Source organism: Hemitrygon akajei, chromosome 4, assembly GCF_048418815.1.
Source record: "Hemitrygon akajei chromosome 4, sHemAka1.3, whole genome shotgun sequence".
NCBI classification, from domain to species: Eukaryota; Metazoa; Chordata; class Chondrichthyes; order Myliobatiformes; family Dasyatidae; genus Hemitrygon; species Hemitrygon akajei.
In genome coordinates this window covers 79389720-79416460 of record NC_133127.1, presented here as the reverse complement: position 1 = coordinate 79416460, position 26741 = coordinate 79389720, and the positions used below count along the sequence as shown (strand labels likewise).

Below are 26741 nucleotides of genomic sequence, written 5' to 3'. Positions count from 1 at the left end.
ACAGTTCTACAGAGGATGCAATCTTACTGGCTTTCCACTCATTCTCAGACCACCTGAACAACATCAATACCAAAGTCAGCCCGCTGTTTATAGATCACAGCTCAGCATTGAACACCATCTCTCCTTTGTACTAAACAACAAGTTTCAAAACCTGAGCCTCAGTACCTTCCTCTGCAATTGGATCCTTGACTTTCAGGAGACCACAGTCTGTGCAGATTGGAAATAACATTTCTTCCTCACTGGTTATCAACACAGTCGCACCTCAACTTCAGAGTTAAAAGTAAATTTCTATATCGCCATATACAGCCCTAATTAATTTTCTTACAGGCATTACATAAAAGACATTGAGCACATTTGGGAGTGAAGCTCATTGTCACCTATGTTGCTTGGTTTCACTTTGTAAGAGGTGGTAATTATTCAAGCCCTGCCAAAGCCATTGAGCACCCTTCAGTGATTTAAGTTTGGTCCGGAATTGTCACTTTGCACGTGAGATGGTTTTCTGAAGATCGTAACTAGACCTCTTGTATTTTCCTTGGTCACTAGACCTGAATGCCACTGATCTGGCCCCTGAGCAGATTACAGACCTCATGGTTCATTCAGGACTTCTGGTTGGAGAAGACTCTGAATGATTTTGTGGGGATACACTCGTCTACAACTGCTTTTATAAAGTCCAACACAAGCGTGGTGTATTCATTCAGATGCTTTGATGAGTCCTCGAACACGGCCCAGTCCGCTGACTTAAAGCTATCCCACAGCCGCTCCTCTTCCTCCTGCACCCACCTCTCTGGAGCATTGCCTCCGCAGTAAGCAGGTAAGAGGAGAAAAGCCAAGCGATCAGATTCCTGAAATGAGGTCTAGGTGTGGAATGGTAAGCATTCCTAATCACAGTATAACAGTGGTCGAGTGTGTTGGGACCCCTGGTGCTGCAGGTGTTAAACAGGCAGAGCTTTCTTCAAACAAGCATGATCGAAGCCCCCAGCAATGATGCTTAGCTCACTGCTCTAGTCCCTCTACTCTCATGATCAGGCACAGCTCAAGCACCATCCATAAATTCACCAACTGCTGTGGGCAGAATCTCAGATGGTGATGAGGAGGTGTACAGGAGTGAGGTAGATCAGCAGGCTGAGTGTTGTCACAACAGCAACCTTGCACTTAGCATCAGTAAGACCAAGGAATTGATCGTCAATTTCAGGACGGGGAAATCGGGAGAACACATGGGTATTCTCATCGAGGAGTCAGCAGCGGAAGGATGAGCAGCTTCAAGTCCCTGGGTGTCAGTATCTCTGAAGATCTACCCTGGGCCCAGCATATTGATGCAATTACATAGAAGGCACACTGGTGGCTGTATTTCATTAGGAGTTTGAATAGATTTGATAGGCCACCAAAGACGCTAGTAAATTTCTACAGATCTACTGTGGAGTGCATTCTGACTGGTGGCATCACGGTTTGGTATGAAGGCACCAAAGCAAAGGATGGGAAAAGCTGCAGAGGGTTGCAAGCTCAGCCCGCTCCATCATGGGAAGTAGCCTCCCCACTGTACCGTGTCAGACTGACTGCCAGAATGTGGCAAGTACACATGTGAGCGATGGATCACACGGTGAACTGTCTGGGCCTTCTACACACGGAGAGCTCTCTTGCTTTGGTACAGGATTCCAAGTGCGCAAGTCTTTATCTCGGCACGCCGGTATGGCGCTCCCGCGCTAAGATGTCCAGAGTGTACCATGAGTCTGTAAAAACGTTTCATCATACTACTCCAGTGTAGATCTTGCTCCATGCATACGTAACATTTTGGCAATGAAGATCGAAACAAGAATGGCTGCTTTAATCCAAGCACCCAATCCAGCTTTGGCTGCAACCACGGCAAAACTGACCACTGCAGCCTGGCTGCTGCAAAAGAAGAAAATCTTCTGGACGGACTACATTGAACTCTACCAATTTTAACACCAGCAGCAAAGCTAGAGGAAACAATGAAACTGAAGCCGCTCTGCCGCACTTGGGCAGAAATTCTTCAATGTTCTGCACCTACATCTGAACCTGAACTGACAGACGTGGTTGAGGTGGGGTGGGGGGGGGGGGGTCGCAGAACAACGTCCTTACAGCACCCTTCTGGTTCTCAGAGCTGCAGCAGAACCTGGACGAGAATGCAGATGATTTCATCACAAGGTTGACTCTAGTGGCACAGGGCTGCAAGTACAAAAATTTTCCCCCAGCAAATTCTAAGAAGTGATGCTTATCCAAGTGTTGATTGTTGGAGTCCAAGATGGTAGGACACAGGAAAGCCTCCTATCCAAAAAGCACGATTTGTCCTGGGACAAAGACAGCTCCACAGCTCACCATCAGGAGGCAGTCAAGAGAGGTCTATTCAGCCTCCCCTCCCGAAAATGTCAGTGTTGTTAGTGGATACCAACCCACAGCCTGCAGTCTCTGCAGAGATCACATAAACCTCCACAAAGATGCCATCACTGTGGGGAAAGTCATACTCAGTGGTCCAAACACAAGCATCGAAAGACAGTCTGCTGGTTCTGTTACTGTGGAACACCTCAAGAAGGTGCCCCTCGCTAAGCAACGTGCCAGAAGACAGCAGAATTCAACCGTCAACTCCACGCAAGGAGACAGCCAAACTGAAGAAGTAAATGTCATTTTCCAAACCCATGACATGGGCCGCCGAAAACACTCACCTTTACTTAGTTACACTCACATTGGACCACCAGCCAAATCTGAAGTGGATATGGGGTCAGCCAATATTTCAGTAAGAGAACAATCCTTACACCAGGTTCCAAACTTACAATCGCCCAACTTGGAGTTCACAGCTACACTGGAGACAGCACGGACATGCATCGTGTCTTTATGGCAGAAGTGGTCCACAAGAGAGAACTATTTTACTTACTCATGCATATAGTCAGGGGAGGCTACCAGCCTGATTTTCTGGATAGAAATTTAAATTGGGGGGCTGTTTATTTACACAACTCTTAAAGAACAAAAACTAAATTTAGAAAATAGTTGAAATTCCCTTTGTTTATTTCGGACACTATGCCACTTAACTGGGACAGGAGACTCGGTGAACGGTTTCTAACTCGCGTCAGCCACATGCACTTGCATGGAAATTAAACACTACACCATGCTTAGAGCAATCAGTTTTTAAATGGCGTCAGTTAATTGTGTTTGTGTTCAAAAAGCAGCAATTTTTGTCACTGACAGTTGGTGAGAAATTAGCAGTGTTACGAACCCCGTAACTGGGTCACTTACCAGCAAAGATAGAGAGGTCCATTGAAGTCTAATGATACTATTTTTAACAGTATTTATTAGTAAAAATACACAAAAATAATATCAATGCAAATATACAGATAATATACGTTGTCAATACTAAATCTAAAGGTGCGGGTATAATAATAATCAATAAGAAATCAGCTCTATCGTTGCCTAGGGGATAATGAATTGTCCGATGGAAATGTACAGTTCACTGCAGTTCCACAAGCTGCCGTCTTTTGGTTGTCGCTGTGTTGCACTTTGTTGGAGAGAGAGAGAAATAGGAATAGAATGGGAACAGTTACCACTACGGGTTTTCCAACCTTTATGATTTTGATCCGTCAGAAGTCTCGTTGTCGTGGCCTTTCATTTATGGCCTCTCCTTTAGCTAAAGCCGTTCTTCTGTGGTGAGCCCGCCAACCCAGGCAAGGGAAGGACGCACACGAGCCCCCACCGGCTGTCGCTATTAAACGCTGTCACGGGATTTCTAGCGTTTCTCCTGGTGCGTCTAAAGGGGTTGTTCCCCAGACCCTCTTTTATCCTTACTCACGGGGTCTCAGATGTCAATCAGGTTGGGATGATGCAATCCCTCAACCAGCCCACTCTGGTCGTCCCCTGGGGGGCTTCAATGAATAGTACAGTACTCAATACACAATTCCGTCTTCAAGAGACAATGGCCGTTATCAGTGGTTTTGTTTCGCTGAGGCCAGGACACATTCCAAACCTTGTGTATTCTGAGTGTCTCTCTCTCTCATTTCCTGGGTCCCAGACCCGAATTAATAGCGATCTTGCGATTCTCAAAAAGGAGGGGGTGACTTTGTACCCTTCGGCCCCTCAGAGTTGCTGCACATTCATAACAGCAGTAAGTCAATTTGGAACTGTTTTGCTCACTGCAGTTTCAAGCATTTAAGCTTGGAGATGCCAGAAATGACAAGGAGTGAAAATTAAACTATTTTGCTACTTACCAAGGTTTTGCCAATTAATTGAATGTTACAATGAAAATAAAGATTTGGAGGGTGCGATCATCTAAAGCATTGTAGGAAGGCAGTCCATTATCTGCACTAAGTGTCTGCGCTGATTTGTTCATTTACAGTTAATCACAGAACACGATGAATGAATTCCATCATCAATAACCATTATGAACTAATACACAGCTTTATAGTACTGAAGAGTCATTGGTAGTGTACTAACTTGTCCTGTATCTCATTTAAATGCATAAATTGTTACTCAGTTAAATGATAGTTTGTTTTACCTTTTAACTTTTTCTATGAAACTTCAGCTAAATGGGGAAGCCACTTAATTGGGCCAAATTCTCCTGGCCTCGATGTATTCCAATTAACCAGGATCCACTGTATTTATTTTAAAATATAGATTATTGTACTTCAAGTAATTTTTATGCATTTTACTGTACTGTTGTCACAAACAACTTTCATGGCACATGTAAGTGACAATAAACCTGAGTCCGATTCTGGATTCATGGTGTGGAAGGGCAGGAAAAGCAGAGACATTTGGAACGTACGATTCTCTGTACATCCTTCCTATGGAATATGTGGGTTTTCTCCGGGTCCTCTGGTTTCTGCCCTCAGTCCAGAGACGTACTTGGTAGGTTAACATCATTGTAAATTGTCCTATGGTTAGATTTACAGCAAGTCGGAGTTGTCGGGGTTGCTGGGATCATGTGATTTGAAGGGGCGGAAGAGCCTACTCCGTACTGTATCGCCAATAATGAACATAACGATCTGCTGATCTATGGAAGTATTGTTGGATGATAGGACTAGGATTGTAATACATAGCATAGTGTTTTAAAGAATCTATGATTCTAGTTAGAATGAATGTTTATTTACATGTAAAAATTTTTGTATTAATCCATGTCTCCTCCAAGACACTTCAGTGTCAAAATGTTCCATGACTGCAATTGTAATTTTAACACTACATAATTATTTTTCTCCACTGTTATTTCAAATATAGCTAGCTACAAAGCAGTCTCTCAGGAAGACGTTTGATACCTGTATCTGTACAAACAGTTTGCAGGTAATGAAAAGGCATTTTTTAAAATGCTGATATGATGGAGATTGGACTTGCTCTTCTCTCATTCACTATCCCAAAGGGCTGCCCATGCAGTAAGCAGAAATCATATTTAGAATCAGTTCCCCATTCTTAGAAACAGCAACTACTAACAAGGTCCAAAGATTCATGGATGCCAGTTTGTAGAATATATGCTGAGCCCCTGAAAATCCCAAAGGTACATTTTCTGCGCCACAAGAGGGTATCAAATATTTCACGTTGGATACAAAATATCATGTGCTTCTTACAGGTAAAAATTCCAAAATATTACCAAGACAGAAAACTTGCATTTACATTGCACTTTCATGGCCATTTCCGGATATTTTAAAACAGTATACAGCCAATAATGTATAGTCACTGTATTGTAGAAAATGTGGCTCTCAACTGACGTACAGGAAACTTGTACATATGCCAAAGAGATAACAACCAAATAATCTGTTTTAGTGATGTTGTTACAGAGGTAAACTCTGGATAGGAGATCAGAGAGCTGACCTACTCCTTTTCAAATTTGGCCTACTTGCAGTGTATGCATCAAGGAGAACAGGCACATTCAGGATTTGGTCTGATAGAACAGACAGCAGCAATGAACTGCCAGTGTTGCAAGTGATAGTCAGGCTAGATTATTGTGTGCAAATTCCAGAACCTTCTGATTTAGCAGCAAAATCGTAACCAACTGAAGCAAAGCTGACAAGCTCTATCGCCACCGAATTATCTCACTTCAAGCTGGAGGACTCCGAAGTTTTTAAGTTGCAAGTTTAAAACGCATAAATATGTAATATAAGACCGACTTTATGTAGTAAATAATCTTACTTACAGCATGTTTAGGGTTACAGTACAATTGGCTCTTTACTGACTTCAGAATTAAACTATCATTCACATATCGTACAGCTGAAGGAAGTTGGCTTCCAAACTTTTCATATGAATATGGCCTTGCTAATGTGCTTTTACGTTCAATATAAGGCATCCCATTTTGTTATTTCTGCTGCAAATTTTCAGGTGAAGTAAGTATATTATACACCTGTAAAAGGTTTATGATAAGGTACATGGCTTATAACAATAGGACTAAATAGCTTCATGTGATTGGAAGCATTTAAAAGAAGTGGTTTTCCATACAAATCTGTCATTCTTACTTATCACCTGTCCAGAGTATTCTGTAAAGCAACTTTGATTCAAACATGGCTAGGATTGATTTTCAGATGCAAGTGTGTTTGGTACCAAAGCAGTACTTGACCGAGTAGTATCACACAGTGTTTGTTTGTCTATTCACTTATTGATTGATACAGTGCGGGATAGGCATTTCTGACCCTTTGAGCAAGCCATCCAGCAGTCTCCTGATTAAATCATAGTCTAAAAAAGGGACAATTTACAATGACCAATTAACCTGCCAGCTGGTACAACTTTGGACTGTGAGAGGAAACTAGAGCGCCCGGAGAAAACTCATGCGGTCACAGGGAAAATGCAGAAACTCCTTACAGACAGCAGCAGGAATTGAACCCTCGTCAACTGTACCGTAAACCGTTGGGCTAACCACTACACTACCATGCCGCCCCAGAGGAGGAGAAGTTTCCACAAACTGGAGTCATATCCAGAACAGCGGAAAGTGGTTGTAATTATTGTAGGGAACCATCTTGATTCTAGGGGTCTGCAATCGGAGTTCCTCAGACCACTGTCTTAGGTAAAGTTACCTTCAGCTGCTTCATCAATAACCTCGTCTCCATCTGGAAATAGGGACATTTGCTGGTAATTGTATGATGCTTGGTTTTTTACACAGTGCACATATAATGAAGCAGTTTGTGCCCACTCGCAGAAGGCTGAATAGCTTTTAGTAACAGACTGATTGGTGGCAGGCAACACTCTTTTATGTGAGGCTCATGCAATGACCATTTCCAATAACAAAAGAGTTTAACCACCTTTCCTTGACATTTAGATACAACACTGAGTCATGTCATCTGCAGAAATTCTCTGATGACTCAGCAATAATTGGGTGTATAAAGGGAGAACAGGAGGATGAATACAGCATTCTGGTGGAGGACTTTATCAAATGATGCAAGCTGAATCATCTGTAGCTCAACATTAGTAAGACAAAGGAGATGGTGATGGACTTTAGGAAGACTAAGCCTGCATTGCTCCCTATTACTATTGATAGTGAGGATGTGGATGTGGTGAGGATCTACAATTACCTAGGGATGCACCTAGTTAACAGACTTGAGTGCAGCACCAACACAGAGGCTGTATACAAGAACAGCCAAAGCCGCCTCTACTTCCTGAGGAAATTGAGATCCTTTGGAGTATGCAGGCCTCTCCTTTACATGTTCTACTAGTCTGTTGTTGCCAGTACAATCTTCTATGTGGTGGTGTGCTGCTGGGGCAATGGCATCAACATGGGTGATGCCAACAATCTCAATAAACTGATTAGAAAGGCTAGCTCTGTTATAGGAATCAAACTGGACACACTGGAGGCTGTGGTAGAACAAAGGATCCTTTGGGAAATCCTGGCAATTCTGGACCATGTTTCTCACCCTCTACGTGCCACCTTGGCTTAACAGAGGAGTTCTTTTAGTAATAGATTGAGACAACTGTGCTGCTCCAAAGAACGGTGTAAGAAGTCATCCTTTCCCTCGGCCATTGGGCTCTATATTGAGTCAACCTAAAGCCGGGGAAGTGAGGATGATCCCCTCTTATTAGACTGTTTGGGGTAACTTTTTTTTTCTAATTTTCTTCTAATATTTGTATCGGTGCAATTGTAATGCTACTGTGACACTGTAATTCCCTTTGGTTTTCAATAAAGTATCTACCTATATTAAGAGCTTCATTATCATGAAATTCCATACCATAAGTCACATGGCTGCAAAACTTGGTCAGGATTGGAATCTTGGCTTGTTTCCTGCCTCACCAAAGATTTTCCACCAACTGCAATGCAAAGAGTGTGTCATAAAAGTAGTTGTCCAATTGCTATGGTGATTGATGTCACATGACAACTCCATCCTGGAGGTAAACAACACACTGGACTGATGGCAGAATCCACAATAGCAACTCTCTAACGCTGCTTCAACAGCAACTTGTAAACCCCTAACTGCCTGCCTATCAGTGTTCGCATATCAGTCACAATATTCTGACTAGAAAAATTGTCACTTTATCTTGACAGTTACCACATAACATCCTGGAACTTCTTTGTAATCAACAAGGATTACCGTGGTTTAAGAAAGCAGCTCAGCTTTCTTGGGGTGAGACTTTCAATGGAGACTTTCAATGGAGACTTTGGCAGTGACCCTCATATCGCAGAAGAAACAAAACAATTCACAACAGGTTGAGGAATCATAGGAAACACAGAAAACCTACAACACAATACAGGCCCTTTGGCCCACAAAGCTGTGCTGAACATGTCTTTACCTTAGAAATTACCTAGGGTTACCCATAGCTCTCCATTTTTCTAAGCTTCATGTACCTATCCAGGAGTCTCTTAAAAGACCCTCAAGGATGTGTGCTTAGCCCACTGCTCTACTCTCCCTCGGCCCACAACTGTGTGGCTAGGCACAGCACAAATGCCATCTACAAATTCACCGATGACACAACAGTTGTCAGCAGAATCTCAGGTGGTGACAAGAAAACTACAGGAGTGAGATAGTTTGGCTTTTTGAGTGGTGTCACAACAGCAACCTTGTACTCAACATCAGTAAGCTCAAGGAATTGATTGGGGACTTCAGGAAGGGAAATCAGGAGAACACATACATGTTCTTGTCAATGGACTCAGCAGTGAAAAGGGTGAGCAGCTTCAAATTTCTGGGTGTCAGCATCTCTGAAGATCTACTCTGAGCTCAACATATTGATGCAAATTCAAGTGTCAGTGGCTATATTTCATTAGGAGTTTGAGATTAGGTATGTCACCAAAGACTCTAGCAAATTTCTACAATGTACTGTGGAGAGCATTCTAACTGGTTTCATCAGAATAAGCAGCAGAATGTTGTAAACTCAGCCAGCTCCACTAGCCTCTCCACCATTGAGAATACTTTCAAAAGGTAATGCCTCAAAAAGGTGGCATCCATCATTAAGGAGTCTCACCTTCCAGGTCATGCCCCCTTTGCCTTCTTCTCAATCTTACCATCAGGGAGGAGCTACAGAAGCCTGAAGACCCAAACTCAACATTTTAGAAAATATTCAGATTTTGATAATAATATTTAATTTACTTAATTTGGTAATGTGGCTACATGAGATAAATGATTCTTCCTTTGATTTGATGTCTATTTATTCTCTCCCATACTGAATTCACATTTCATTTGCAGATAGAAATATTGCAACACATTGCTTTCCTGTTCTGTTCCGATAGTCTCTGGCATTTTCCCTCAAACATGTTGTCCTTTCACATAGCAGATCCTCGGGAACTTGCTTTCCTTAACATATTCATGGAGAAGCACTTGCAAATTAAATCTATTTTTTGTGTAAAAACCATGCAATTACAAATTAGGCTTCATTGTTGATTCAGAACAACAAATCATTGCAGTGCAGCAAATGAATCTGTTAAGCATATTTGAGTGTATAAATTAGTGATGTTTCTCATATTTGAGTGTATAAATTATTGGTAGTCTCTACGAAGAAAGGATATTTTTGTACTTATCAAAAGCAATCCATTCACATTAACAATGTGATCTTTAGAACTACAGACATAAAAGTCTTATGAAATATAATTTAAATCAATAATACATATTCAGAGTTATCCAAACCTGCCAACTCTCTTGATCCCTACACTCTCCCTCAGCACCACCCTGCTCCCCAAACACACACTCTCCTATAGTTATTTTGCTGAATTGCTCATTCTAGTATATTGGTTAAATACATTAACAAAACTGAGCTAGGATTGCCAACACTGCATTTCAGCATAAAGGGTGTGGGCTGGGATTGTTCTGAGTGGACTTTCAGGTCCCAATGAATAACAGAAAATTCCACGTGAAGCCTTGGTGCTCTCTGCTGAGGTTTGTCAGGTAGTGTACGTAATTTGCTGCTCAATGCTGCATTGCAGAAATCAAGAAAAAATCTTTAACAGCAAAGAAGCAAACACTCATTTTTTTTTCATAAATACAAATCCTGCATCCACTGGAGGAGTAGGTTTCCAAAGGTATCAGGTATTCCAACTGAGTATTTGTTCTTTTGTAGACACCTTTCTACAACTTCCTTCTGTGAGAAATACCTCTTATATCAGTTGCCTTTTTTAAAGTTGATTTCCACTGGAGTCAATTTCTCCTTTTGCAGGATTTCTTCTCCATTTCTAACCACTAAATTTGAATTGGGAACCTGCTGAAAACACCGGAGGTTGAGATGACTAGGGGTATGGTTCGGTCAAATTGAGGCTTGCTTTACAGAGAGTTGTGCATTGTTCTGGCTGTGGCTGCAATGAAAATGTGCCTAACCCTGAAAACCACACTCAGTCTGTGCATTCAGCATTATTAAATGTTTGTTCTTCTTTGACTGCACAATGCCAACTGTGATTTAGACCAACGTAGTTGTAAATTTCACTGAAAATAAAATTGGGGGCATTATGATCCATAACTCATTTAGATGTGCAGGATTCCAGAAAAATAGCACCTGGCATGCAAAAGTTTCATGCCAAGATTTACATCCTTGTTTAACAAGAATGTGCACACCGCTTTTCATGTCACTTTATTGTAATTTTCATCAATTCTAGGTGTTAGGCAAATGTATTTTTGGGCCACATTTGGCTCGAGTGCCAAGAATTTTTATTTATTTAGAGAGAGCATGGTAACAGGCCTTTGCGGCCCAACGAGCCTGCACCGTCCAATTACATCCATGTGACCAATTAACCTACTAACCTGTTCATCTTCGGAATATGGGAGGAAACCAGAGCACCCGATGGCTAACCACTATGCTACCTTGCCGCAGAATGTTATACACTGATATACGCGCATTTTTAGCACAACTCATGCCAGCTGCCTTAACTGAAAGGGCACTAACGCAAGTATCATTTGTGAACATCAGAAGTATTCAGAAGTAGGTAGGTCATGAAATCAATCTTCTGAAAGCTCATTTGATGCTAGTGCTGTCAAACAGCACAGCAACGCTCCAGCTATATGTTGGACTCACACCATTTAGCAACAGAAAGAACCACCCCACATTCTCACTCTATCACCTGCACTGGAACTGATCCACTGGAATCGGGATTGGTTGTAGATAATTGGAACTCTCTGTTATTTGGATAAAATTCAAGTTTTATAAATCTTGAAGGAATGCACTGCAGAAAAGGGACTGCTGAAATAGCTTAATCATGCTAATGCCAGATGTAAAGCTTGTATTCGTGCACAGAATGATTCAAGTTCATTGAGAGAGCTAGCAAGGCAGAACAGACAGAGCACAGAGCTAGTCCATTAGACTGGCTGAGACTACACTTATGCTATTTCCACCTTATCAAGAAACAATGGAGTTAACTAAGACACTTCACATAGTGGCCACGTGCTGTTCTTTAGTTCTGAAATTCGGCTCCATTGATTTGAACAAAGGGAGTCCTACAGTTTTTAAATTAGCAGACACCTTTTAGTGAACACAATCCCAATTCCAGATTCCACTAGTTTCTCTCTTTCCTCTGTTTCTAATCATTCCAGCATTTACTTGAAAGCAATTACCGAATACAAGACTACATCAAACTAGCATTACAAGCCATAGCTGCACAGATAAAAGCCATGTGTGCACTAGCTCATCACTGGAGCCTGCCTTTATTCACCTGCGCTGCTTTCATCCTCCATGTTCCTGCAAAATGGCTGCTGAGAGGCAACTAACTTGCGGTGGAGGAAGCTGTAGATGTACCTCACAGATAATCTGCAGGGCAGTTCCAGATCCAGTCAAGATCCAGATTTGGATTGCACCCTCATCGTACTCTGGGTTTCAGCATAGTGAGCAGACTGGTAGAAAGGCAACAACACAAATACTAGCAAACTGGCAGGAGTGGAATTTTAAACGCTGTCATCCTGATGGAGAACAGCAATCATTGCCACCAACCCAAGGCCATGCCTCAACATTTCTAATAATCTATTGGAGAACGGATTGTTGGCGCTCCGTGACATATTCAGAAGATCATTGACACGACCTTGCAGAGCATAATGACAGCATACAGAACTTGCATGGCAAAAGTCTATGCTTCTGTTTGAGCAAGGAAGAAAATGAGTTGTTAGGCATCAGATATTAGATGAAGGTAATGTCTTCATTTGTTGAAATGGAGTTGGCTATCACATCCGTGCTGGAAAGATGAGCTCCATGCTCTGCTCAAAGCTCCGTCAAGACAACAGCTAAGCCCTATCATGTCCTGTGACATTTCACACAGATTCTCAGTTGAGCCAAACAAGACTATTGTACCTATGCGCATGCCATTTCTGTAAGCTGCTGGTTTGAAATATTCAGCTGTACTGACCCCCCAGCAACCACATCCTTGAGAAAGATGGCATTTGGCTTATACCATCTGACTTGGTGACTCGAAACATCAAAGTGAATGACAGAATGCCATCTTCTTCAGTTGCTTCTTCATCCCCAGTTGCTGATTGGTCAAGGTAGCAATGCATTTTGGTGTTGGAAAACTATGATATTTGACTGGGGTGGTAAGTGCATGAGGCCAAAGTTATTTCTGAAATGCTAACCTTCCCATGGACCCACCCTTAGCCACACTGCCAAAGTGATGTTTGGTTGCCAAAATTACAGTTCTAACTGGGAGCATCTGTCACAGTGTAATTTTTTTCCCCCTAACAGGACATCTAGGATCAAACACGAGGAAATCTGCAGATGCTGGAAATTCAAACAACACACACAAAATGCTGGTGGAACACAGCAGGCCAGGCAGCATCTACAGGGAGAAGCGCTGTCGACGTTTCGGGCTGAGACCCTTCGTCAGGACTCTAGGATGTTGGTTTATACTCTTTTGACCTGGTTATTGCTGGCAAGAATGCCTGGTTGTTCTGGGTAAGTGAAATGGGGCTTTTCTAAGGACCACTGTTGTCTTTTTGGAGATGGTACTCACACACCAGTATGGGGTTCCATTAACAATAGGTAAAGAGGGGATAAAATTGAAGAGGATCCAAACATCCTGTAAATAAACCTAAAAATCTACTGTTTACAACTTAAACTTAAGGTAATTGTGTTTCTGAGTTGTTATTGAAAGGAGATTCATCAAATTTCTTGTGACAGTCCTAATGACTACAGAATCAACTATCCATAAGGATCTAGGCCAAAAATACTTTGAGTGGAAGGCAAGGCAATAGGGTTTTTTGCTAAGCTCAATGTTCTCAACATACATTGAGGAAGTGAAGAGAAGGTTCAAAGGGCATTAAATCTCTGAAGGTTCAAAAGGATAATTGAATGGGACCCACATGTTATCATAATTAGTAATAATAAGCACATTAGGGATAGTCAATATGACTTTGAGCTTGGGAAATCATGTCTCATATGGAAAGTTGTTGAGGCACGTACTATATATCCACAGCATTTAAAAGGTATTTGTGCAGGTACAGGTACAGGGATAGGAAAGGTTTAAAGGGATATGGGTCAAACGCGGGCAAATGGGATGAGCTTAGATGGACATTATGGTTGGCATGGAGCAATTGGGCCCTAAGGCTTGTTTCTGCGTCTATTACTTTATGTTTGCCTAGTGGATTTAAGCAGGTGCTTGAAGTGGATGCACAGAGCAAGAGAGATATCCTTTCCACAAAGGAATACAACCCATGTGGACCTGGTACTGCAGATGGGTGCATTTCCAAATCGGTAGTGCATCATAACATTCTTTAGAGAAAAGTGGCTCATGCAGGCTTGGGTTAGGTGGTGCAATAACAATGCTGAGTCACTTGTTAGCTCTTCACGTGACCCTGGAACATCTGGACAACAAAGGTGCATACATCAGGATGCTCTTTATCGATTACACCTCAGCATTTAACTCCATCATCCCCTCAAAACTAATCAGTAAACTCCAAGACCTGGGCCTCAGTACCCCTTTGTGCAATCAGATCCTGGATTTCCTCACTTGCAGACCCCAGTTAGTTCAGATTGGCAAAAGCATCTCCTCCACAACCTCCCTCAGCACAGAAGCACCATAGAATGTGTACTTAGCCCCCTGCTCCACACCTATGACGGTGTAGCTAAGTACAGCTCCAACACCATGTACAAGTTTGCTGGTGACACTGTTGAGGGCTGTATCAAAGGGGGTGATGAATCAGCATACAGGAGAGAGATTGAAAACTTGGCTGAGTGGTGAACAACAACCCCTCTCTCAATGTCAGTAAGACCAAGGAACTGACTGTAGACTTCGGGATATGGACACCAGAGGTCCATGAGCCAGTAATCCTTGGAGATTCAGAGGTGGAGAGGGTCAGTAAGTTTAAATTCCTAGGTTTCACTATCTCAGCGGACCAGTCTTGGACCAATAATATAAATACTATTGTGAAGAAAGCACAACAGCCCCTATACTACCTCAGGAGTCTGTGGAGATTCAGCATGTCATTGAAAACCTTGGCAAATTTCTATAGATATGTGGTGGAAAGTGTGTTGACTGGCTGCAATGCCTTTGAGCAGAAAATCCTACAAAAGGTAGTGGATTCAGCCTAGTACATTATGGGTAAAAATCATCCCAACCATTGAGTACACCTACCTGAAACATTGCCGTAGAAAAGCAGCATCGATTATCAAAGATCCTCACCACCCTGCCGATGCTCTTTTCTCGCTGCTGCCTTCAGATAGAAGGTGAAGGTACAGGAGCCTCAGAAGTCACACACCAGGTTCAGGAACAGTTACTGCCCCTCAGCCATCAGGCTCTTGAACAAGAGAGGTAACTACACTCAATTAAGGACTCTGTTATATTGTTATTTCATGCTCATTATTTATTGCTATTTATTTATATCTGCATTTGCACAGTTCCTGTTCTATAGATTTGCTAAGTATGCCCGCAGAAGAATCTCAAGATTGTATGTGGTGACATGAATGTACTCTGATAATAAATATTACTTCGAACTTTGAACACTCTGAATATTTACAGAAAATAACACAAGCCAAATAAGGATGAAATTGTCAGAATGGGCAGACTGCTGACACAAAGCCAATTCCAGGGGTCCCGATCCATTTTCATATTTGGACTTCATCATTATAATGTGAATAAATGGCTGAATCAACTTTAATATATGTACATTAGGCAAGGCTGAATCAAAGATACTGAAGTTTCTTTGATGAGATTGAAGGTTATAGTAAATGAGGGGGCACTCCTAATGGATCAAAGTATTCTTTGCCCATTCCTAAGTATCCCATGTCTTGTCAAATGAGATGTTCTCTCCCTGAGCAAGGCAGTAGTTGTTGAAATTGCATACATAGGCACACATCACAATATGGGTGGGAGTAAGCTGCATTTTTATATGTCTCCATGAAAAATCCATCATCCAGATTCTGGGTACTTTCTAATATTGACTACTCAAATGTGAGGAAAGAATTAAGCAGAGAGATGTTAGAGATTGCTCCTATAGAATCTCTGCCTCACCAAGCAAGGAAGGATGTACTAAATGCTTCCAGAAATATATACTTCTGGGTAATTGATTTTAAAGTTTTACAGGTTGCACTCTGCCAACTTCTGTGTTGCAAAGTCACAGCAGTTTGGCAAGGAATAAGACAGTTATTTTTTATTTGAGTATGAGCTAAGCAAATACTATATAAATATCTTATTAATACTAAATAAGCACCAAGTGATTAAATCCTAATTTTCTATTTTTATTCCACTTCTGAATGACAAAAGGTCAGGGGAAAACGTATTTATGTCCAAATAGTTCATTACACCCCCATCCCAGATTTCAAAGCATTTAACGTATAATGTTTATTGGACTAAGGAATTTTAGGTACTGAATATCTAGACTATATCAGGAAACTTACCAGCATATGTACCTCACTCCCACAAACATATATTCCTCTTTTTCTTTCACTCTCTCTTTCTCTATTTTTAGTAACATTTCATTCTTATACTTTATTGTCACCAAACAATTGATACTAGAGCGTACAATCATCACAGTGATATTTGTTTCTGCGCTTCGCGCTCCCTGAAGTACAAATTGAAGTAAATATAATAAAAATTTTAATTATAAATCATAATTAGAAAATAGAAAAGGGAAAGTAAGGTAGTGCAAGTCAGGTCCGGATATTTGGAAGGTACGACCCAGATCCAGGTCAGGATCTGTTCAGCAGTCTTATCACAATTGGAAAGAAGCTGTTCCCAAATCTGGCCTACGAATCTTCATGCTCCTGAATCTTCTCCCAAAGGGAAGTGGGACAAAAAGTGTGTTGGCTGGGTGGGTTGTGTCCTTGATTATCCTGGCAGCACTGCTCCAACAGCGTGTGGTGTAAAGTGAGTCCAAGGATGGAAGATCACTCTTATCACTCTTCTGTGCTTCTGACGCCATTCAATTCACTACTGTCACCAAATCAAGTGTATTTTCTGGCTTAAGGACAAAATCGACTTATGGGCATCTGTAATAATGGAACCTGGTCATTACCCAGTGAAGCAGTTCAGCAGACTAGTAGCTGACACAAGTTTTCTCTCTCATCCTTATCCAGACATTTATAGAACTTCAGGAAGTTACGCTTGCAGATTTATTTATGTAACTCCACTATTTGGAAGGCATAATTTATTTCCTCAATTATCAACCAGTAACAACTAGGGAAAGAGTGTTTATTTGTAGCCTCAATACAATAATTATTTTAAAATGACTCAAATGAAGAAAGCAAGCCTGCAGCAGCAGGCAGCAAATGCCTGCCTGTTCAGCAGATGGTTCATGTCCTAAAGCTGATTATTACTTAAGATTGCCCCCTAGTCCACGAGTACCAATTTAACTAATGCAACTGCATAGCATGCAGTGATGGGGAAAACATTGTACAGAACATAGGAAATGTGGGTATGGTTTGATCCTTTTTATTCATTGACAGCACTCTTATCTCTGCCATGGGCATAATACTATTACCTCCTAAGAGAAATGTACTAATTGGCTCATGAGTTATTGAATAGTACCTATGATTCAGATCACTTCAAGTTGCTTTCAGGTTGTTTTGGATGTTTGGGTGTAGATGGGGCAATGTATCCTTAAATGGAAGCACATTGGCTCCCCTCTCCTCTGGCACGTCTGCCTGTGAGTTAAAATACACTACGTTGCGTGTCTCTTGCTCTTCTGAAACATGCTGGTTGATACCAAAAACCGGAGGGGAATTTGATTAGGTTTGTCCCAATTGCACAGATAATCTGGTCTTCTTGTTTACTTCTAATAGATTAACAGATAATGTTGGCTGTGTATGGAACCAATAACTCTCTTATTGAAGCTTTGGATAGCATTAGATGTTTCTGTAAAGTTTTCAGAGTTACTTCACATCACAACGACAGGGCAGGGAAGGACAACTCACAAAATGGCTGAAAAGAACTTCTGACAGGCGACATGTTCAAAGTTCAGTGCTGGAATGCTCCCTAGATATTCTAATACATTTTGTTTTAGATGTCTGTTTTTTGCCTTCTCTATTAGTAGAAAAGAGCAAATTTTAGATTTCCAAATACTTATTTTCCAAAAAATTAAATGTTAGAGAAATCTCTGTATTTCATTAAAGAAAGTAACATATTAAGTAATAAACTACTTTTCAGATAAAAACCTGATTACTTTGTAGGTACATAGCCCAGTGCTTGATTAAACAAAGATAACAGACAGGTGCTAATGATCAATGACATAATGAGTTGAATGAACCAAACTGATTAACTGAAACAGGAATGGGTGTAGAAGGAATCAAACTCGGCAAAGGACAATCAAACTAAAAGGTGAGGATGTGATAGTTTAACCTTCAAATCAATATTGTTTGGGGCTTCCTGTAGTGGCGGGGCCAGCAAGTTCCTGTGAGGATGAAAAATTGAGAAGGCCAGGTTCAGCAACTTTGGATAATAAGATACTTCAGGTTTAGTCAAAAAGGAAAAGGAAGCATATGTAAGCTATAGGAAGCTGAAATCAAAGTTTTTGAGAAATATAAAGGAGGCAGGAGAGAAATTAAACAAGAAATTAGGAGGGACATAAAATATCCTTGGCAAGTAAAATTAAGGATAATCCCAAAACATTTTCAGGTAGCTAGGACAAGGGTAGGTTTACTCAATGACAAAGCAAGTAATTAATGTGTGGAGACAAAGAGGGTAAAGTCTGAATTGAGTATTATGATGAATATTCATCAAGGAGATAGACATGAATGATGATGACATCAGGGAAGGGTACATTCTAGGGTTTGTCAATATTAAGGAGGAGGAAGCGTTGAGTGTTCTGAAAAACAATCATGGGGTGTCACAGTATTGTAGCAGTTAGTGTGAGCAGTGAGCTTGGGATGTCAGAGTTCAATCCTGGTATCCTCTGAAAGGATTCTGTAAGGAGTTTTCTCTGGGTCCTCTGGTTTCCTCCCACAGTCTAAAGACATACCAGGTAGGTAAATTGGACACTGCAAATTGTCCTGTAATTAGGTTAGGACCAGGATTGTTGGGGATGCCAGACAGAGCAGCTCGAAGGAACAGAAGGGCCTATTCCACATTGTACCTCTAAATAAATTTTAAAAATAAATATAAAGTTCCCAGAGTTTTATGGAATCTATCCCAGGAAACTGAAAGAGTCGGGGAAGGAGACTGCTGGGGCCTTGACTGAGATATTCAGCCACAAGCCAAGTCTTAGAAGACAGTCAGCTAATTCTTTGTTTAAGAAGGGCTACAATGATAATCCAGGAAATGATATTACATCACAATTTTACATCACTGCAGTCAAATAGAAACATAGAAAACCTACAGCACAATACAGGCCCTTCGGCCCACAAAGCTGTGCCGAATATGTCCTTACCTCAACACCTACCTAGGCTTATCCATAGCCCTCTATTTTTCTAAGCTCCATGTAGCCATCCAAGAGTCTCTTAAAAGACCCTATTGTTTCCACCACTGCCGGCAGCCCATTCCACACACTCACCATTTTCTGCGTAAAAACTTACCCCGACATCTCCTCTCTACCTACTTCCAAGCACCTTAAAACTCTGCCCTCTCGTGCTAACCAGTTCAGCCCTGGGGAAAAAGCCTCTGACTATCCACATGATCATTGCCTCTCATTATCTTGTACACCTCTATCAGGTCACCACTCATCCTCCGTCGCTCCAAGGAGAAAAGGCTGAGTTCACTCAACCTGTTCTCATAAGGCATGCTTCCCAATCCAGGCAACATCCTTGTAGATCTCCTCTGCACACTTTCTATCATTTCCACGTCCTTCCTGTAGTGAGGCGACCAGAATCGAGCGCAGTACTCCAAGTGGGGTCTGACCAGGGTCCTATATAGCTACAACATTACCTCTCGGCTCTTAAACTCAGTCCCATGATTGATGAAGGCCAATGCACTGTATGCTTTCTTAACCATAGAGTCAACCTGTGTAGCAGCTTTGAGTGTCCTATGGACTTGGACCCCAAGATCCCTCTACTTCCCCCATACTGCAAAGATTCTTGCTATTAATGCTATATTCTGTCATCATATTTGACCTACCAAAATGAACCACCTCACACTTATCGGGGTTGAACTCCATCTGTCACTTCTCAGCCCAGTTTTGCATCCTATCAATGTCCCACTGTAACCTCTGACAGCCCTCCACACTATCCACAACACCCCCAACCTTTGTGTCATCGGCAAATTTACTAACCCATCCCTCCGCTTCCTCATCCAGGTCATTTATAAAATCACAAAGAGTAGGGGTCCCAGAACAGAATACTGAGGCACACCACTGGTCACTAGCCTCCATGCAGAATGTGACCTGTCCTAAATTACTTTTTGCCTTCTGTGGGCAAGCCAGTTCTGGATTCATTTTTAAAAAATAGTAACAAATATTACAGCCTTACATCAGTAGTAGGTAAGTTACTGGAGAAGATTATTATGGTCAGGATTTACTTGCATTTAAGAAAAGCATGGACTTATTAGGGATAACTAGTATGGTTTTGTACAGGGGATATCCTGTCCCAGAAATTTAATTGTGCTTTTTTGAGAAATGACAAAAATGAGTGACCAGGAAAGGGCAGTGAATGCTATTTACATAGACTTTAGTTAAGCATTTGACAAGGTCTATCATAGTAGACTGGTCCAGAAGGTTAGGTCACATGGGATTCTTGGTAAGATGGTTTCATCATAGTAGCAAATGGTAGTGATGGACGAGTTTTTTTTTCTTACTGGAGATGTGCCCGCTGGTGCCCTGCAGGGATTAACCTTGTAGATAATTCATGAGTTGGGAGAGTTGTGGATAGTGAGGAAGGTTGTCAAAGGATAGAGGATGGAGATCAGTTGGATATTTTGGTGGAGAAATGGCATACGGAATTTAAATGTGGGTTTAGGAGTTCAAATGCAAGAGGAAAGTGTGGAAAGATTTGCCAGTGCAAGTGCTGCATTCGAGCTCAACTTCAACATTTAAGAGAAGTTTGTATAGGGACATGGATGGTTATGCTCTAGGTGCAGCTTGATGGGACTAGACAGATTAAGTGGTTCAGAACAAACTAGATGGGCTAAAGACCTGTTACTGTACTGTACTTCTCTATGACTCTATACAGTAAGTGGCAGGATACTTAAGAACACTGATATACAGAGGGGATCTTGTGCTGCAAGTCCATAGCTCCCTAAAAATGGCAACCCAAGTGGTGTCAAAGAAGGCATGCAGCACGCTTGCTTTCATCAGTCAGGCTAGTGAGTATTAAAGTTGGCAGCTCATGTTGGACAAGGCATTTGGCCAGTTGTGCTGTTCCTGATGCCAATCCACAGTCCTCCTCTTGTGTATCATCCATATCCCTTCATTCCCTTCATATTCATCTGTCTATCTAAAAGCCTCATAAAATCCACCAAACTGCCTGTTCCCATTACTATCCCAGTAGCCTAATACAGGTACCTACCACCCTGTATTTAAAAAAAACATCTTGCGTCTCACAGTCACCTTGAAACTGCACTGTGTCCTCTGGTGTTTGATATTTCCACCCTGGGGAAAAGCTTCTGACTGTCCACCCTATCTATGCCTCTTGTCATTTAAAAAAAACTATCAGATCTCCCCTCAGCCTCAGGCACTCCAGAAAGAACAACTCAAGTTTGTACAACCTTTCTTTAGAACTCACACCTTCTAATCTAGACAGCATTCTCGTAAATCTCTCTGTACTCTCTCCATGTGGATCCTATAGTGGATTAACCATAAGTACACGCAGTAGCGCAAGTGTAGCCTAAATGAAGCTTCATATATCGCAGTATGAATTTCTTACTCGTATGCTCCATACTCTTACCAATACAATATGCTTTCTTTACCATTTGTGTGGCCGATTTCTCTGAGGTATGGACCCGGCCTACAGGGAGGAGGTGGAAGAGCTCAAGGCCTGGCAAATACCCTCTTCCTCAATGTCAGCAAGACAAAGGAGATGGTTATAGACTTCAGGAGAACTCGCATCACTCATAGCCCTCTTTACATTGGGGGTACAGCAGTGAACACTGCCAGCAATTTCAAACTCCTGTGAGTACACATCTTGTACATGGTCCCAGATTGCATTCTGCACAATCAGGAAAGCTCAACAATGCCACTGCTTTCTGAGGAAGCTGAAGAGTGCTGGACTATGGACACCTATACTCGTGTCTTTCTACAGAGGTGCAGTAGAGAGCATCCTAACAAGCTATACCATTGCATGGTATAGAAACTGCACTGCAGCCAACAGAAAGGCTCTATAATGGGTTGTCAAAACTGCCCAACGTAACACTAGCACCAGTCTATCCACCAGTCTATGGTCTAACACCACTAGACCATAAGCCATAGGAGCAGAATTAGGCCATCTGGCCCATCGAGTCTGCTCTGCCATTCAATCATGGCTGAATCTTTTTTTTTCTCCTCTTCAACCCCAATTCCTGGCCTTCTCCCCGTAACCTTTGATTTGATGTCCAATCAAGAACCGTCAATCTCGGCGTTAAATACACCCAACGACCTGGCCTCCACAGCCGCATGTGACAACAAATTCCACAAATTCACCACCCTCTATTTCTCCGCATCTCTGCTTTGAATGGGTGCCCCTCTATCCTGAGGCTATACCCTCTTGTCCTAGACTTTCCCACCATGGGAAACATCTTTTCCACATCTACTCTGTCTCGGCTTTTCAACATTCAAAAGGTTTCAATGAGATCCCCCTCATCCTTCTGAATTCCAGTGAGTACAGACCCAGAGCCATTAAATGGTCCTCATATGATAACCCCTTTATTCCTGGAATCATTTTTGTGAACCTCCTCTGGACCCTCTCCAATGCCAGCACATCTTTTCTAAGATGAGGGGCCCAAAACTGTTCACAATATTCAAGGTGAGGCCTCACATCCCTGCTCTTGTATTCTAGACCTCTTGAAATGAATGCTAACATAGCATTTGCCTTCCTCACCACTGACTCAACCTGCAAGTTAACCTACAGGGTGTTCTGCACAAGGATACCCAAGTCCCTTTGCAACTCAGATTTTTGGATTTTCTCCCTGTTTAGAAAATAGTCTACACATTTATTTCTACTACCAAAGTGCATGACCATGCATTTTCCATAATTGTATTTCATTTGTCACTTTCTTGCCCATTTTCCTAATCTGTCTAAGTCCTTCTGCATCCTACTTGATTCCTCAACACTACCTGCCCCTCCACCAATCTTCATATAATCTGCAAACTTGACAACAAAGCCATCTATTCCATCATCTAAATCATTGATATACAGTATAAAAGGAAGAGGTCCCAAAACTGACCCCTGCGGAACACCACTAGTCACTGGCAGCCAATCAAAAAAGGATCCTTTTATTCCCACTCGCTGCCACCGACCAATCAGCCAATGCTCTAATTGGTATTTAGGTATTGGTAATTAAGGACCTATATACAGAAAGGTGCCAGAAAAGGGCAGTAACATCATGAAGGATCCCACCCACCCTGCTCATGGGCTCCCATCAGGGAGGAGGCTACGCAGTATTCACGCCAGGACCACCTGACACAAAACCAGATACATTCCCCAAGCAGTCAGGCTGAGCAACATGTCCACCCACCAACCCACCCCTCCACACCCCTGTCAGAGTCACCTTACGTACAGAAGCTCCTGTACATCAGATCTGGACACAGCACAAAATCATTTGATCTCCTTTACACTTGTGTGCTGGTAATAACATGAAACAATTTGAATCGTGAAGTTCCTCTGTACTTAATGTTATTTATGGTCCTACCATTGACTGTATAATTTCTTCTTTCATTTGACCTCCCAATGTACAACGCCTCACTCATGCCTGGATTAAACTCCATCTGCCACTTCTCTGTCTACACTTATAGCAGAAGAGCACTTTGTTTTACTGCAGATTTTCACATTGTACAATTTTGCTGTGCAAGGTGCATCTTTTGCACGATTTACACATTGTGAACTGTCACTTTTTTTTAATCTAATCTGATTTCTATGCTCTTTGGTCCACCTAACAACCTTTGCACACCTCTTGCTATCAGCAGTGAAATGGATATACAGGTAGTCCCCGAGTTATGAACATTTGACTTACAGATAACTTGTACTTACGAACCGAGGAAGGAGAACGCTGCCTGACATTTTAAGTTGGATCGTGACGCCGTCTGCCATTTTAAGTCGGACCGCGACGCTCTCCACCATTTTAAGTCATTGCCGTTGACACTGTGTTGAGTGTATTTGACTGTGTATTTGACTTTGTATTTGGCTTAAATTTTTCTTAGCAAGTTTCACCCTGACCCTGCCCACCCCCTTCCAGTCAGCTGGTGGCACAGTGAGATCAGTGCCGGGCACAAGAACGGAGGTTCCTGAGTTCGATCCAGTGACAGACCGTTTCCAAGCGTGCTCTCCCATCCGTGCCGGGTTGATGTTGAGCTCGCAACTCGACCTCGGATGAAAAAACACTGCCACCTCTGGTTTAAATTCCCACACAGAATAGTATGGAGGATCAAATACCCAAACCCAGCACAGCCCCCACTTGTCCCATTTAACCTGTCTCAGTGTGGTGGACTTTAGGACCCAGGGAATTCAGTGCGGTGGTCCTTAGGACCTGGTGGAGCTCGGGAGCCACTGCCTGCAGTGTTTCTGTTCCGTTGATGGGAAGCGATCGTGATTGAAGTGGAAATAATAAAGCGTTTGGAAAGAGGTGAAACGCCATCAGTCATTGGAAAAGTGTTAGGCTATATTCGGTCAATGGTTGGAACAATTTTAAAGGATAAAGGATAGGGTGAGAATAATGGAGCATGTGAAAGGCCCTGCCCCAATGAAAGCTACAATTATCACCAAGCAACGCAGTGATTTAATTATTGAAATACATACGTTTCTTAAGTGTTTTATATGCATAGAAAGGTCAAATATATACTATATACTAAGACAAACGTTTAACTAACTGATGCCAAATAATACCGGATGTACTTGTTCTGACTTGTGTACAAATCCGACTTAAAGACGGTCTCAGGAACGGAACTCATTTGTAACCTGGGGACTGCCTGTATTACATTCAGTGCCTTCATTATTGAATACTAATACAGAATATAAACCATTGAGGCTCCACTACTGATTCATGAGGCAACCCACTAATTATAGCTCCTTAACTTAGAATATATGCCTTCACCTTTATTCTTACCCCTCCACCATATCAGTTTGCATATGTGTAGCAGTGGTTCATCACACATCTGCCAGCAGAAAGCCAGGGTCAATACCATCTTGAACCTATTCATACAATGCAATTATTGGCTTGGCTTTGGTTATGGAATGCTTCAAACTTATGAATTTCCTTAATCCTTCCCCGTGACTGGTTCCCATTTTGCACTAATCAGGGCTCATTGGTGGTTTGACTCCAACCCCTAAATCTCAGCAGCCCGAGCACAGCTGCCAACCTCTCACGTCTGCAGCTGTGCTCTCATTTCCTTCGAATGTAGCCGGCACGTAGCCAGCCTGGGGTTGAGCCACACCGACAATGCATCCAAGCTCGACAAAACGGTTTGTGGAAGGAAAACTGCGCAGCTGCTTCCTCCAGGGTTCCCACAGAGGAAAATCTTTTTCTCTCTATATATCAACTGGTATCCTCATTTCCAAAATGCTGGCAAATTAATCTGGCGAACCTACCAGAAACAGTGCTGTGTTTGCAGACTCTGCTTAACGGACATATTGCAGATTGTATTTTCTAGTGATAAACGTCAATCTGATTGTCAGAACTACTGAGGAATAATTCTGTCGTTCTGTAGTTACAGCAGGATGACTGCACTTGGCATTATTATGCTAGGTTCCGGTTGCACTGGCCTTTCTCTTCACTAGTTATTATGCTTATGGTGTTGATTCGGGCTGGTACCATGACAGCAGCTGAACTGAATGTTTTACTTGGTGTCACAGTTGTGGAAGCAAGTAGAAAATGTGCAGCACAGGAAGTGAAAACTAAACCTCCCACTTCTGTTAAATGTCATCCACTCATCTGCATCTATGCATGACATTGAAAGAGGCAGTACAGCCAGTAGATTTATTACTATGGGAAACTCACTTTGCAGACAATTATTTTACTGCTTCTTGCCAGAAAATTTCCAACCTTCTTTGAACATTTTATTTTTAATGTTGCCAGGATGCAAAAAAATTTAAGGTGTCAGTTGCAAGTGCTGATTACAACATCACAACATTGCTTGTTGCATTATTTCAGCCTTCGCTGTAATTGAACACTGGTATTATGCACATTTAAGGAAGGGTACTACTGAATTGGTTTCTTTCAGAGAAGGTTTACTGGACTAATACCTGGAATGGATGGGATTGTGAGAAAAAGATGGTTAAGGTTAGGTTTCTATCTACCAGAGTGTGGAGAGTGAGTGGGGACATTAGAAACATTTAATATTTTGAGGGGCAGATATGGTGAGGATATTTTGTCTTGTGGGAAACTCTAGTACCAGGAGTCACTGCTTGAAATTACGGACAGATATGATATTTTTTTCTCTCTCTTTCTCTCAGGCTTTGGAGTTCTCTTACTCAAAGGCAGACAGACTCTTGAAATGCAAGGAGTGACATGTTACCCTGTATTGGTGGGAATGCAGAACTGAAGTTGCAGTCCAATCAACCACAAAATAATTAAGTGGCCAAGCTAGCCCACAAGGCCAAGTGGTCCTATCTCTATTCCTAATAAATGTTCAAAAGCTTTTTGGGTTATTCTAACTACTTCTCTGGCAGCAAAATGGCATTTAATGTGCATGCATACATTTATGGCACCAGCTACACTGAACATAATTTTGATAAAGGCATTATTATCAATTCACAATCAATCTGAAATTCAGCTTACAAGCTATCACACTTCTAAACACTGAATTTATCAATAAGGCATACTATCACCACTTACAGGTTAACTGCTGATATATTCTTTTGGCTGTTGCTGCAATTTTACAGCT

The 26741-nt window shown here is 41.9% G+C and overlaps 1 protein-coding gene and 1 long non-coding RNA gene across 3 annotated transcripts in view; one reads left to right on the top strand and one right to left on the bottom strand.

Annotated features, from left to right (window-relative positions):
- The window catches only part of nr3c2 (nuclear receptor subfamily 3, group C, member 2), a 354577-nt gene that overhangs the window by 149582 nt on the left and 178254 nt on the right, over positions 1-26741 (bottom strand). The gene's annotated exons all lie outside the window — the stretch shown is intronic.
- Positions 1-26741, top strand: part of LOC140725930 (uncharacterized) — a 47085-nt gene that overhangs the window by 6376 nt on the left and 13968 nt on the right. Inside the window, exon 2 of the long non-coding RNA XR_012098528.1 lies at positions 13054-13263. This is a non-coding gene — a long non-coding RNA (uncharacterized lncRNA). The remainder of the gene's footprint in view (positions 1-13053; positions 13264-26741) is intronic.